Source organism: Cyanistes caeruleus, chromosome 5 (assembly GCF_971803275.1).
Source record: "Cyanistes caeruleus chromosome 5, bCyaCae1.hap1.1, whole genome shotgun sequence".
In the NCBI taxonomy this organism is placed as follows: Eukaryota; Metazoa; Chordata; class Aves; order Passeriformes; family Paridae; genus Cyanistes; species Cyanistes caeruleus.
In genome coordinates this window covers 22,581,900-22,596,689 of record NC_141705.1, presented here as the reverse complement: position 1 = coordinate 22,596,689, position 14,790 = coordinate 22,581,900, and the positions used below count along the sequence as shown (strand labels likewise).

The window sequence follows — 14,790 nt, the reverse complement described above, 5'->3', positions numbered from 1 at the left end:
GTGCTTCAAGTAGGACAAATGTGGTGGTAACTTTTTCATTCCTTCCTTGGGCAACACTGATTTGCCTCATGGGCAGCTGGAAATGGTGAACAGCAGAAACAGCTCACTAGCTGGAATTCTCTAGGAGGGATAGCACTATAACTTTTCTTCTCCAAAGTTTGTAGATTTAAAGGATATTTACATATTCTTATTGGCCCCTTCAGGATATTTGCTGTTCATACATACAGCCTGATCTTCCACTGAGCCCCGGCAGCGTGCTTTGCAGTGATGGTGAGGCTTCTGCAGCAGTTTCTCTTGGTTGGATACCAGCACTTTTTATTACTGTTAGAAAGACAAGGTCAAATACGGTTGGAACAGGAAATTCTGTGGTTTGTGGTGGTCCTCAGCTTATTGGAAGTTCATTCTTCAGATTCAGAGCTCTAAAAACCAGATCTACTTCTGCCCTAAATAGCTTTTTCTTACAACAGTGATTTCTGTACCTCAGGGGACTGTGTCTGAGAGCACTGAAGCTGATTGTAGTCTTCACTCTGCAACTCACTGTCATCCTTCGTAGTGGCCATGAAGGGTCTCAGAGGTAAAGAGCCTCAGTGATGCTTGAAATGCCATAGATGACCTAGGCAGAGAGTAGGGGGACAGGTCAGATTCATTCATAGCCACCTTTGTCAGGTGGAGTTTTCTTGTAGGGAGTATGGCAAACATTCCCTGCAGAACCTGCTCTGTGTGAATAATGTCAGTCAGGAGTTCAGAGCTGCCATCAGATTTTAATCTGACTGATTTTAAGACTGACTTAGCCAATAGTGTGCTTCTACCATTAGCTGAACAGTGTCTACAAGCCCTTAAAAAATGATTTCCTCCATTTTTCAGAACCTTCTCTTCCTTTGCAAGGCAACTTCAGACATCTGTTCTCATATACAAATACAATATACTTCTCAATACACCAAGACTGCTGATGTCACAGCTGAGGTCAAGAGGCATTTTGAAGTTAATTTTATTAAGTGTGTGTTCTAGGACCCTTTGCATGTGCTATTGTGCTACTTCTTCATTAAGACATGAATTCAATGTTTACTGGTTTGTGTAAAAAATACTTTAAATTTTTTTAAAAATGCATTAAAAAAATTAATACACCATAAAAAGTGTATTACTTACGTGAAACACTGAGCCCAGCCCAAACATCAAAAGCACTTGTAGGTGCTCACCTTCCCACTGGAGGTTTGCTTGACAAAACCAGTGGTCTGTGCTTCACCATTCATGACCATATTCTTTGTGCAAACTTCTGCTGGTTTGCGAATATGTACTAGATCTGAAATAATTACAATTCCCACACTTCTTACACAAATTCCTAATTCCAAAATGCATGCTTCCATAACTTCAATTAATACAAGAGTTGTTTTCATTATTTGCATGTTGTGCTCTGGCGATCATAAAACAGGAAAGATGCTCAAGGAGAGAGAGTGGAAAGAAGGTCAGATCAGAAGTTGCAAGAGTTGAAGGAAAAAAAAGAACTGTTAAGTCTTTTTCTTAGAGCAGAAAATAATTTATAAATATTTACTAGAAGGATTCATAACAGATTTAAATGAACTTTCACAATCTTAACAATGTCAGCATTTTCCAGGCAGAGGGGCAGTCCCCATTTCTATTGAATTTAAACCTACTGACAGTAGTGGCTGTGTTTCTCGTTTACCTGTTGTGAATATTTGGGCCACAAAATGTTTTGCTGTGTGTCTTCTAGGGGTTTGAAAAATCACAGAATTAAGCAATTAACAAAGTGACTCCAGACTGCCTCTGAGGTGTGGGAAGACCTCAAGACTCCCCTCCACCTCACGTTTGAGCCCATTTTCCTGAATTGCTGCTAAAGATCCAAAGAGGATAAAAGGCTGAAGTGAAGGGACTATCTCCTTTTAGAAAATGCAACATGTTGTAAATAGTGCTCTACATTGTTGACACTCTTAAGCACTGTTGGGGGCAATGCTTCAGACCCATTTGTCTCTCTTGAAATGAAATTATTGATAGCATTAGCTGATAATTTATTCTAAGCAACATCAATTGCTGAAAATGACAACATTCCAGAAGTCTCATTTAAAATATAGTGTATTGTGTAATTCTTTTTATTTGTATGTTGCACAATCTATTTGCTGATACTTGTTTCCCTCCCTCCCTCTCTCTCCCCTAGGCTATCAAACAAAGCTACCCAACCTTACACTCATCCATCATCCTTGAGTTATTAAGAGAGTAGCTGCAGAACATTTACAAGTGCATAGGATGGATTGCTGGCTGCTTTTCAAGAACACAGTCAGTGCTACAAAAACTTTGCAAGATGGCAAATTTTCTCATGTTTCCTGTTCCTTGCTCTGCTAGGACCTGCTAGAAGGAACAATTTCTTGAATTTAGGGTTATTAATCTAGGTTGATGCCAAAGCTGTTACTCATTCATATCTAGTACTAGATTTTAATTTTATTTGAATAAAATATTTATTTTTTTTGGTGTCTGTGAGGAAGGGAGGAAGGGAGGGAGGGAGAGGAGGGAGGGAGGGAGAGGAGGGAGGGAGGGAGGGAGGGACGGAGGGACGGAGGGACGGAGGGACGGAGGGAGGGAGGGGAGGGAGGGAGGGAGGGAGGGAGGATTATAAGAGAGAGGCTGGGATGGAGTGGAGTTGCCATGTAATAATCTAAGACTCTGATCAGCAACTTAGGGTGTGCACAAAGGTGTCTATGCTGGTGCAGTACAATTTATTCCCACAGCTTGAAGAGCTGGGAAACAGTGCAAAGCTCCATGCAGGCCAGCACTGAACCAGATAAGATGTAGCCCTGAGTGCTGTGCCAGCTGAACATGATTATTCTGCCTTGCAGTCCCACTTGGCATATCTGCACAGTACTTTGCTGTGCTATGTGGACTTGCCAAATCAGCTCAGTGCTTGGGGATCTCTGCATCATGTTCTCTGCATTTAAATGTACCCTTGAAAATGAAGCTAATATGTTTGACTTCTAGAGGGGATAATGCTTCCTGACAAACCAGCATTGGTCTAATTAAGTGAGACTATTGGAAGACCAAAACTTGTCAGCCTGTATAGTGACTTTGCAGACAACAATATCTGCAGGCACTGACAAGCTGCTCCATTTCAGCATCCTATATTCTGCTCAGTGAAAAGCTCCAGGCTTTTCTTTGCTGGTTGCAATACTTGTAAATCCAGAGATCAGCAAACAGTTAAGAAGTTGTTCCCAAGAGGATGCAGTCAGAGGTCAGGAGCTGCCACTGGGCACAGGACAATGTGGGGAGAGGTTCTGAAATCAGAGAAGCAGCCATCACAGTCAGCCTTAGTGGGAGGCAGACAGACAAACTTATATAGATAACTCTTTTGTTGTGGGGCCTTTTCCACTGTCTTGCCTTTGTTCTGAGAAGACCAGGCTCTGCTTTAGCAAGACTTTGCTGATGGACACCACTATGCTGGTGGAGGCAGAAGAACTGAAGTTTAGTCAGGACTGTGAGATAATTACATCTGACTGCAGGGAAGTGGAGCATGGGAGAGTCATGGGGCTCTGTGGCAGACTTGGAAGCTGGGAGCCTGGCAGTAGGAGGGGAGGCATCTGATGGGATCAGGAGTGTAATTTACACAATTATAATGACAAAAATTATGAACTTGCATTTTAAAAATTATTTTCTGTGCCAGAACAACAACTGGCCACAAGCTTTTGTTTATCATCCCCAGCAAATTTCACATGTAGAGGGCATTTAGTATCAGGAAAAGTAGCACAGTTATACTACTAAAACATGAGTAATTTTCAACAGCTTCACAGTGTGAGTTGCCACGCAATAACCGCAGTGCTTGGTGACTCCACCCTGCTTGCGCAGCTAGCATCTGGCTTCTTCCACTCCATGTTGTGAAGGACCTCAGCAATGGCAGCACAGAACAGTGTTAAGGGAACATTTACCAAAGTTGTTGTTTGTTTGCAAAATATCACAAACTGGGCCACAATGACATGAAACACTTTGGATAAATTTCAGTGATAAATTCTTCTACACAGGAGGGAAACTGAACTGTGTAGAAGAGCAAAGCTGAAAACTGATGGTTCCTCCCCCTATAGCTGCACCCTTCTCCTCCCTTTTGTCATTTTGTTTCATATCTTCCCTCTGACTTTTCTTCCTACTGTATGTTACTGTGATGTACATCACAGCTGATACCACCAAGCATTAACAATCCCCTGCCTTACATTCTGGCTCTCCTCCTCTTCCTCTCAGTGACTTTTATTTTCATCCAGAGACCCCATCTCACTAATTAAGCTTCCTTCTTCCCCTCCTCCATCCTGGTGTGGCCTTCAAATCTAGCTCAACATTTTCAACAAAATCCCTGGTTATCAACCTGATATTCATCGAGCACATTTTGCTTCCCCTTGTTTAAGTTGCCTCCAGTACAAACCTTATCCTTTGCTTTACTATTTAGTTCTTCCATTACTCTCAGGCCATGAATTCCCTCAGAGCTTTCTTGGCACTTGTTCCAAGTCTTCAGTTGTTGTCATTGAGCTTCTGTCTTGCACTGACACCCTGAGTGCTGGCTATAACCCTGACCATAGTCTGAGGAAGATTGTGTCCACAAGAAGCACTGAATGTTCATAGAAGTTCACCCTGATTTTAGAGACAATTTCCAGCCTCTGGCTGGCACATCTGAATCAAAGGAAAATCAAGTACTGGTTGTCTGCTTTCAAATTTGTCCTCTACACATAACTGCAGTTTATCCCTAAGCAAAACATTCCTGCCTTTTTCCTTATAATACTTAGGAAGTAAACCTATTTTATTGAATTATTCTTCTCACCCTTTGATTCCTAAGGCAAATGATCTGCCCAGGCAGTCCAAGAAAAGTCTGCTTCATTTGACCCTCCTAGGTTAGCACCAACTCAGGAACCACCTTCTTAGACTTCACTTCTTTGCGCTCTTCCCCTGTCAGCTTCTTTGTCAGTCAGCTTCATGCTATCATCACCCACACAGTAACTAGTGGCAAGGTCACTGTAAAATTTATGCAACTGCTTGCTTACAAATTACCCGTTATGCTTCCCTGAAAAGCAGTTCCATGTACTAGTGCCTAGAACAGCAGTGAGGCTTATTCTTTTCAGGACAAGCATGCTAGGCCAGAAGGAAGCCTAAAAACACATTTTATTTTGTCCTTTAAAAATCTCAGTATATCAAAAGGATCTTATTCTGATGCTATTTTCTTTATTTCCAGACTTTTTTTTTTTTAATTTCCACTCTCCCTATAGTTTTTTTCATCTTCCCCTTTCCTGTGAGGTCCAGAAACACTATAATTGTTTCCCATATGGGCCAAATTATGCCAAGAGTCAGGAGGTGTGGTGGATAATAATCTGGGTCCCACAACTTTCACTCAGTTATCTAGGCCAACCAGTTTTGACTCATTTCAGGTAGTAAGTTCAAGATAAATCTCTAAGTCATTGAGAAGACAGTATAACTAACTGATACCTTGTTTTCTCTGTGAACAAATTTTCTAGGAACCCTGATATTAGTGGGTTTGGGTTTTTTTCCATTGTCTCATAGACTAGAGCAGTCCCTTTCCATGCCAAACCAAGAATGGTATGTCCTACAGATTGACCATCAACATAAAATAAATGCATCAGACCTCTGTAAGAAACAGAGTAGACCATTCTTGAAGGCAAAACACCTGACATTTTGGCTGGAATTAAAAATCCTGTTGTATGACGCTAAAAACATCAACTACCTTCTACTGAAAGTTGTTTAGGAGAAAACAAAGTTCTAATTCTCATTCTCCCTCCCTTATTTTTAAGGTGAAATTAACTCTGTTAGAGGAGCAAAACTGAGAACATCATACAAAAATGACCCAGTATGTTTTCTGAGAGTGCAAAACCCATCTTGCTGTCTATCCTTGGAGGACACAATCCATCCTCAGTTGGTTTGTACAAGTTACCATCAGAGATATAAGCTCACAAAGACTTACTGTCACTATGAAAATAAGCACATTAAATCACAAAACACTCTAACAGAAAAACATAAATCTTGATTGGCTGTCTTCAGTCCCCTGAAGTGCCTGATGCTGGCAGAACAGGTCTTTTAAAACTGAAGTCCAGCTGCTCAGTTACTGTAGATCAGCATAAGATGTTGTGAAGAGGAAAAACATTGGTAGTGCTTAAAGGTTGTTTTAAAGAGATCAGTGAATAACTAAATGTTTAACATGCCCACTGGGATGTGTATAAAACAGAGTCTGATTTGCAGAGAAGAAGATTTAAATTACATATTTAAAAAAAATATTATCTAGTGGCTAAGCAGAAGCAGGCTGTGTTGCTAACCTCCTTCACTGGGAGTTCATAAGAACTGATCAGACTAACATCTGCCACACATGGATTCTGGATTCTGCTCCAGTGGAGAGGCTAAACTGTGTGTGCTCTGGAGATCTCTTCAGTGCTTACAAAGTGTGAAGAAATAGAACTCAGAATTGAAACAGTTATGGATTTTCAAAACACCTTTGTCTCCTTGCTTCCTGTTCAAGACAGACCGCAAGACTCAGAGATTGGTTCAATCCCATGTGTTAATCCCTGTGTTATTCAGCCTGCACTTAATTTCTGAGCACAGCTAAGAGACAGGCAGTACATGTAAAACATTCTAGCAAATGTAGTTAAATCAATCCAGTAAAATTTTAATATTCCTTTTCATGCTAAAGTGAGCTATAACTGCTATTTAACTTCATAGTTAACTACATTATATAAGTATCTATTTATTACTGTATAACTATGAACATATAATTATAAAATTGTATATGGTAGTTACTTATTAAATAACTGTAACATGTATGGTTTTTATTCAGAAGGCATGGTTTATTGTATGGTTTTTATTCAGAAGGCGTTTTACAGAGTCAAAGCAATGGAAAAAGTTCCATTTGTTTCAATGGAAAATGTGTCAGAATTAAAAGGAGAATATGAGTGTTTTTTGACAATTGGTGTTAGGCACAGCAGAGCCATAGTGGTAACATATAACTGTAATTCACAGTGTGCACTCTTCCAGTGGAATTTGCTAAGTATGTTACAGTAAAAAAAATAATTAATTCTTCCATCTTAGTCTACCATTGACATTTGTTGTAAGAAGTTATGAGTATTCTAGTAGTGCATGAGGTAGATCTTAGTGGAGTCTTTTCTGTAGGATTTTTCATTCTGTCTTTCCACTCTCCTGCTTTGTGTGCAGTTTAAGGATTTATATGAGACAAGGGATAGGACAACTGTACTTTGAGAAGGGCATTGTAATTTCTCCAGATCCTTGTGTTGTTCAGACCACTGGAGTGAAATCATTTTGAGGCAGGAAAATGCTTTACCACTTAGCACAGATAATGCTGAGACCAAGCTTGCACAAGAGTTTTCTCAAATTATGCCTGTGGGATGGGTTGCACAGGAATCTGCAGCCTCAGGGGCACTTCTCAAGGCTAAACCTCAAGGCTTAGACACACCACACTGTTTGTGCACAAGGGAAAGAAAGGGCCAGATCCCTTTAGAAGCCTAGAGGGAGGTCTCCCATTGAGCTACTAGTGATCAAGGCCAGCTGTGAGTACCAACACACAGGTTAAACCAATGTGTCTGTGTATGACAGATACAGGAAGTCCAGTGAGTGGAAAATAGTGCCCATCATAAACACAGAAAACATGATGTAGCTTTCCAGGTTAGTATGAGAGCCCTTTTGTTGAGCTTTTTAAAAGTATTCCATTGGTAGTTGACCCTGACACTTCTCTGCTAGGTGGTTATACCACCATCTGCACCATAAATTGCCAGGCCAGTTAACATTCAAATACTTGCTGGTGTTTTTGGGCATTATTCTACTGGACAGCAGAGCCAGCTGGGGATCAGCAGCACTTGTGGGTTTAGGAGGAATGTCACACAGGCACAGCTCCACTGCTTGCTGAGCCAGCTCTGCTCTGGCAGGTTTTCTGCAGTTGTGTTGCAGTCTGAGGACAAAATTAAGCAGCACACCTAAAGTGACCTTATCAGTGTTAAATGAGGCAGTCCTGTTCCTCCCTCCTTCCTATTTCTCCACTGTCCTAGTCTTTCCCACCCTGATCTTTTTCACCCTGCTAATAATAAAGTCTTTATCTTAAGGAGCTATGCTGGACTCCAGTGGGCTACCTGCAGAGCCCCCTTGGGTTTTTCCAATTGTTTTTCCAATACCAGGACTGCAGAGCAGGTACACTCACATCTGGTGTCACTGGTATTAAACCCAAGATGGTAAATCCAGCCAGATTGTTGAGCACTGGAGAGAAAAACATACCTTGCTCAGTAGTGGGGTAAGTAGGCTTGTGATCTCTGGCCATGTGCCAGTGTAGTTAGTGCTGTGCTGTCTCTAGGTAACCCTATCTGGATGTCCCTGTGTCAACCTCTCCAGTCCCTGTATGATTGGGTTTCTGCTATTCTCTGCAGTGTTCCAGCCCTTCTGTTTCATCCTGAAGTTTCTTTGAATTGTGCCACTTGTCACTAATGGATATTGTGCTATTTCAAAAGAGGAAAACTCAGTTTTTGCTCTGTTTTTGTAACTTCTAGTTGGAGTCTCATTTTTGTAACTTCTAGTTGGAGTCTCATAGGGTAGAGTACAGAAGGCTGTCATCTCATGGCCTTCAATAATAAAAGAGTACTACTATTCATGGTACATTTTGTACCATGTAGAGCTCACCACTGAGAAAGAACAGGAAAAGCACATGGAGATTAAGGATGTTTTTTTAAATGGGACCCCAAAATAGGAAACTGTGAAGTAGGAGTCTGGGTGTAATTTTCATTTAAATGAATTTGTTTTCTGATTTATTTTTTTTAAGTCAAAATGTTTCCAAAGCAATAGCAGTTTTGTCAAGAAGAGTGAGAGACAAAGTAATTGAAGAAGTAGGCACACATCATGTTCTGTGACAAGGGAATTAGGTAATTTCCTAGACTAAGATTCTGACTCATTCCCTGATTTGCTGTAATGCAAGTGTCAAGGATGGCTAGATTTGTGAGTACCACAAAAGAAACTTGGATGGGGATACCGGAACACCAATGCCTTCCACCAGTGCTGCCGGTGCCTTCCAAAGTGGAAAAACAAGAGGTTTAGTCTGCAAACAGATGTCTCAGCACATTTCTGACAGAAGAGTAAGTTGAAAGACATTATTTCACTCTCTGAAGAACAAAATCAAAAATAATTTTAATATTTAAATGTGGTCAGAAAGAACTTAGATGGCACATTTGGTCCATGCTGCTTTTATTATGAGACTGTAGTAATGCTCTATTGGAAAAAGTGGAAAATAATAAAAAAGAAATCATAGCACATGGTGTGTATGGCAGAAGGCAAAGGCTGAGCTGTAGAGAAAGTCGAAGGTCAGAAGCTGGTACAGGCTGGGGCTTTTTTTTTCAGTCTAGACCTGAAGTTATTTCTGGTAGTTACAGGGATGTGTCAGAACCTGGGGGTCCCTCTGAGCAGTCTGTGGGTCTTGTGGGCTACTTCAGCAACTGAAGTGCCAGGACCACTCTGGTCACACAACCAGAGTGTCCTGCCATGCCCAGGCAGATCAGTCTGCTGGGGAGCTGTATGGAGAGAAAATGCCCACTGGAAAAACTGTATGGAGAGCCCAGGCAGAGGGTACCATGGCAGGAAAGAAAGGACAGTAGCTGAGAGGGTTTAGTAGGAGTGGGAAGAAATGGATTACAGAGCATTTAAGAAAGTGGCACAATGCCCAAAATGTGATTCAAGCAGAACGCTGGATGTGAGCATCAAAGTCCAAAGAAGTTGTAGGTGTGTGAAAACTGGCTGTGTCACAGCACACGTCGGGCAGCCACCTGTCTCCAAATCGGAAATCCAAGAAGATTCATCTGCTCCCAAAGTTTGGGGCTGCCTGTGCTCACAGGGAGGTCCTGACATGGCCTGGGCACCTCCAGCTCTGCTTCACTGCTTGGCCTGAAGCACCACAGCCCATATGGCTCTGTGTCTGGGTGCTGGGAAGGGCGGGATACAGGAAACTGGCTGCTCTCAGCCCCACTCCCTCAGGGCCCATCCCATTCCCTGTTCCCAGAGCACACCTAACACCCACGGATGGCGTTCGGCTGCCTGCAGAACTCAGCAGGGGCCAAGCTCTTTGAAAACAGGCCCTAGTTATGATAGAGGAGGTAATGGCACAACCATGTGAGGTTTTTTTAGTTAATGCCACATGGTGGTTAAGGGTGCCTGCCCAGGGAAACCTCAATATTAAGTCTTCCTCAGTCTAGAGAAGTTCAAGTGTACATTTCCCAAGAGAGCAGCCTAATAAGCATCTGTGGGAGGGGAGGAAACTTAGAGCTTGTTGTTGAAGCTGGTTCTTGGCAGAATAAATTATACATGAGTCAAAGGGCCAGGAAGGGAGCAACCAGGGGTAGTGTGACTGCAGCCCAGGGGCTACAGCAGAGCTGGGAAGGAAATAAAGCTTGGCATATCCCCATCTCCATGGCTATTCCTTCATCTCAGCCCATGCAAAAGACAGTCCAGAGCCAGATGTGAAGATTGGAGATATTATTTCTTGGAAGGAGACATTAACCTTTCACCATAGGCCTAGGCTCCTTCATGTCCCTGAACCTTTCTTCAGAATCCTTATTTATTAATGGCTTCCCTGTATTTTTTTGGGCCCACTCAGGTCACTAAGGATAGCCATTTCTTGGGCAAGTGCTTTAGGCAGCAGGATATCATCTAGTACTTGGGTACTGGCATCACCACTGTCATGAGTTTTAAAATAAACTGTTATTCTTGCTTTTTCCTTTTTGAGGAGATGGTTACTTTCTTTGGACTTTTCTTTGGGAGAGACTTCTTGGTGATGGGTTCCAAATAAACAAATATTCCTAATTGCATTTCTCCATGAGCATCCCAGACTCTGGACAGGGGTCCACAGAAACACAGGACAATGTAGGTCAGAAGAGACTTCGGGGTGTCATCCAATCCAAACTCTTCCTCAAACTGTTAACAAGTATAGCAAGTTTCTCAGGGCCACGTGAAGCTGAGCTTTGAATATCTGCAAGAATTGAGACTCCACAATTCCATTGGGAAATCTCTTCCAGCGTTGGATTAGTCTCACTGTGAACATTTTTGTCCTCATATCTAGGCAGAATTTCTTCTGCTGCAGCTTGTGATGATTGCCATTGTCCTTTCACTGTGCACCTCTGAGGGAAGTCTGGCAATACCTTAGGTAGCTGATGGCAGGAATTAGGTGTCTCCTTGCCAGGGTTTTGCACTGACATAACTCTGCTCAGCATTGCCATTCAGAGGTGCCTTGTCTTCCCTGCGCACTGTGGTTTGCTAGCTAGCACAGCATCTTGCTGTTGGTCTGGGGGAGCAGCCCTCTAAGTCTGTGTTGGATTTTGCACTGCTGTGGCCTAATTATATCATATGCTATTGAATTTTCATTATGCTCTGTGTTTCCTTGCAGTTTCCCCAATTCCTGTTTAAATTTGCAACACTGCCTGAGTAAAGAATCATATGGAGTGTGGCCAGCTATTGCTTTCTGTTGAAAGAAGCAGATGCTGTGGAACAATTAAAAATCATTTTCAACACCATAAATGTTTTCAAATATAAGCAGATACTCTGGAATGAATGTACAGGAAAAGAGAATCTGTTTATTATGTTGTCACTTTATACAGCTAAACCATTTATTCTGTGCTTTGTTTACACTGAGATATAGGTCCTTTTTCGGTAGCAGTTGTACACCAGCTGTGTGTGTAGTTCCTCCTATAAAGATCACAGAAGGAACACACAGGCTGCAATGCAGGAAAGGAGTTTCTCCTATAAAATAAAGATACAAAAGATGTGCTGGACATTATCTGTCTGTGATCCATGCAGAGATTCTTCATCAAATATGATGTACATGTGAGCAGTCAGCTCCAGTGCCTCTGAATGGGTTACCTGGTCATTTAGTAAATGAAATGAAATGAAATGAAATAAAATGTGGTTTCAAAAGTGCCTTAGCAGGCAGGTGTTGGGCTGCAACTGGTTCAGAAAGACCTTGACTGAGCCTGAGCTAGCAAATCCCAGTAAACTCATGTCTGCTCTTTGTTGCCACAGAAGTGGTGTTATACAAGAGCAGCTATTGAGGCCTGACTGCACCACCTGGGTCCAGCCAATGTAAGTATTACTCAGCCTCCTGCTTCTGGGCTAGAGAGATCTGCAGTGGGTTTGACTCCTCTTAAACCTTTCAGCTTATGCATTTACACACTGTTATGTTTGAGCTAACCATCCCTTTCCATTAAAATACTTTAGTCCTTTTCCATTAAACTTCCCATTTAAAGTAATTCATGATTACACATCTCCATGACAAGAATAGTGGAAAGATGACTGTATGGGCTTTTTCTTCTTATCTTCTAAGCTTTATCCCTTTTAATAAGCTGGAAAGCAGAAGAAAATTTCAGGGAACGTGCCTTTGTTAAATGAGGAACTAGGGCTTGGTGGAAGTAGCAGCAAATAATTCATCCAAAGATAGCAGAGCTGCTCATGAGAGGAAAAATTTGAGAATGGGAGCCTAACATGACTGTGGACCTTGTCCTACCAGACACACACTGTGGAAATCCAGACAGAAGCTGGCATATCTCACATCTCAGCTGCCAGGGAGTTTTCCAGCTGTCCCATGGCTCAGCAGAGCTTCACCTACTGCAGAGTACTCAACCAGATCCTCCCTCCCTATGCAAGGTTAAAAGCCAGTTTCTCTGCCAGGTGAGTCTGCCAATGCTCACTCACAAATGATTTTTATTGCCAGTTTCTTACACTTTTCAGAACAAGATGTATTTTGTATGATATCAAAACCAAAGTGAAAATCACAAAGGAGCAGAGATTATGAGGAATATAAGAATTACCAGACCAAAACCCTCATGCTTTATACATACACATGGCTGGGAGTTAGAAACTGGTGGTGAATGCAAGACAATGCAATCCTCATGACAGCAAATCCATCAATAACATGTAGTGCCTCTACACTGTAGTGCTTCATTTCTGGTCTGTTTCTTTCTTCCTGTCTTTTACATGGGCTAATTTGCTAGTGTTTGCTTTAAGTTTTCTGCAGGACTTACCAGATAATAGGATATACAGCACTGGCTCCCTTCTTGTAGTATCCAGTGGCTGCTTTATACTTACAAGACCTGGTATAACTTACAATATATACAAGCAGTCAACAGCAATCTTTTCTTCAGACTCTCTGTCTGAGATGATTCAGCACTAAAAGATTCAGTCTATAATACTGCCTTTTTCTTCTTGAGCCAGAATTTTATAATTCCTTAAAGAAACCCAACCCCATATTAATATAACACAAAATTACGAATGCTCTTACCTGACTGAATGTTTGTAATGGCAAATTAGCCTTAAGCACAGAGGTGCTTAGAGCTGTTGCTTGAGCCTATGTGGTTCCCTGGAGACACTGCTACTCCAGCACAAAATCTGTGTCACCTACTGTCACCCCTCCTTGTCTCTGACTACCTAAACTTGTGCTGGTGAACCAGAAGCCTAAAGCCTACTGCCAAATATTCTTAGTAACTCCATAAGGCTGGCTACGCACATTTCATTTGCTGACCTCAAGAACTTCCTAGGAAACCTACCTCAGGAAAACCAGAATGAAATATAGGACAGGCAAATACCTTTTTGGCAGTAAGAACAAAAATGTGCCTGCTTTTTTTTAGAGAATCAATTCTTAATGTGGTATTTGCAGAAGTTATTCTGCTACTCTTCTCTAAATTAAACTGTCACCTGTGCAGCTTCCTGTACCAATACACAGTTGTTTTCTCAGTAAATAAATGCCAAATACAATTCAAATACCAATTTAAGAAAACAAAGACTCTTAAAAAGGGATTGGATATACAAAGTTAAGTGTTGTGAGGCCACATTCTTTCTAAGGGTAACTTCTAGGCTGCTGATGATATATCAGTTTAGGAAAATAATCAGCCACATCTCCAAGGAATGTTTCCTTCTTCATTTGTATAATAGTTTTCAGCCTACATGTAAAGACAGGATTTAATTTTTTAAGTCCAGAAGACCAGCTGAGCAATCTTACTTCTTTCGCTTCATTTTTTTAAGTCATAAAGCCAGAGAACCATGGCTTTGTTTTATACTTTGCATATAACATATAACAAGGAGGATTTTTGAGACATGATCTTTGAGAAAATCAATTTCAAGTAACATGTTTTGAAAGTTGTGATAAACATCCCCAGATGCTTTCTTTGTGTACTGACCCCTGCCATTTCAAAACCAGTAGATCTTAATCCAAAGGGCTGGGATACCTGTTAAAGCAGTAATATCTTTTGTTTTACCTGGACTTTCTTAAAAATAATGGGAAATTATAAATATATTATCAAGGGTTAATTTTGTATCTCCCTGAGGACTCCTCTTTAAGTATTTTTTTTCAGATCTGAATGATCATCTAACAACTCTTAATGGCCCTGTCGAACCTTCTCTTCCTCCCTCCCCCACCCTCCAAATATTTAGATTGCTGCCAAGCTCTGTTTTGTTTTCATTGAGTGCATTACTCCTCAAATTTCATTAATGCAACACATGGCATTTGCTAATGTACCTCACCTGCTCCTTTGAATTCAGCCAGGAAATCTACCCTGCTCTTCTCTCAGCAGCTTTTGCCTCTGCTGCAGAGGCTGTGTCTGCTCAGAAGCAGTTGCTGAGCTGCCATAAATTAGAGGTAGGTGTACTAGAGGAAATTGAAATGGATCCTGGTTTCCTCCAAACTTGAATTGTGAAGGAGCTTCATGTGCTGCTGAGCTACCCCTGAAGCAAGAGGAATAACTAACTACCAAGAGAAAGCAAGGGCAGAAAGCTGGG

At 41.5% G+C, this 14,790-nt stretch overlaps 1 long non-coding RNA gene across 1 annotated transcript; it reads left to right on the top strand.

Annotated features, from left to right (window-relative positions):
• The first annotated feature begins 864 nt into the window (after positions 1–864).
• LOC147652972 (uncharacterized) lies at positions 865–2,476 on the top strand. The gene is made up of 2 exons (XR_015286890.1): positions 865–963; positions 2,171–2,476. It is a non-coding gene; the product is annotated as an uncharacterized LOC147652972 (long non-coding RNA).
• The last annotated feature ends 12,314 nt before the right edge of the window (positions 2,477–14,790 follow it).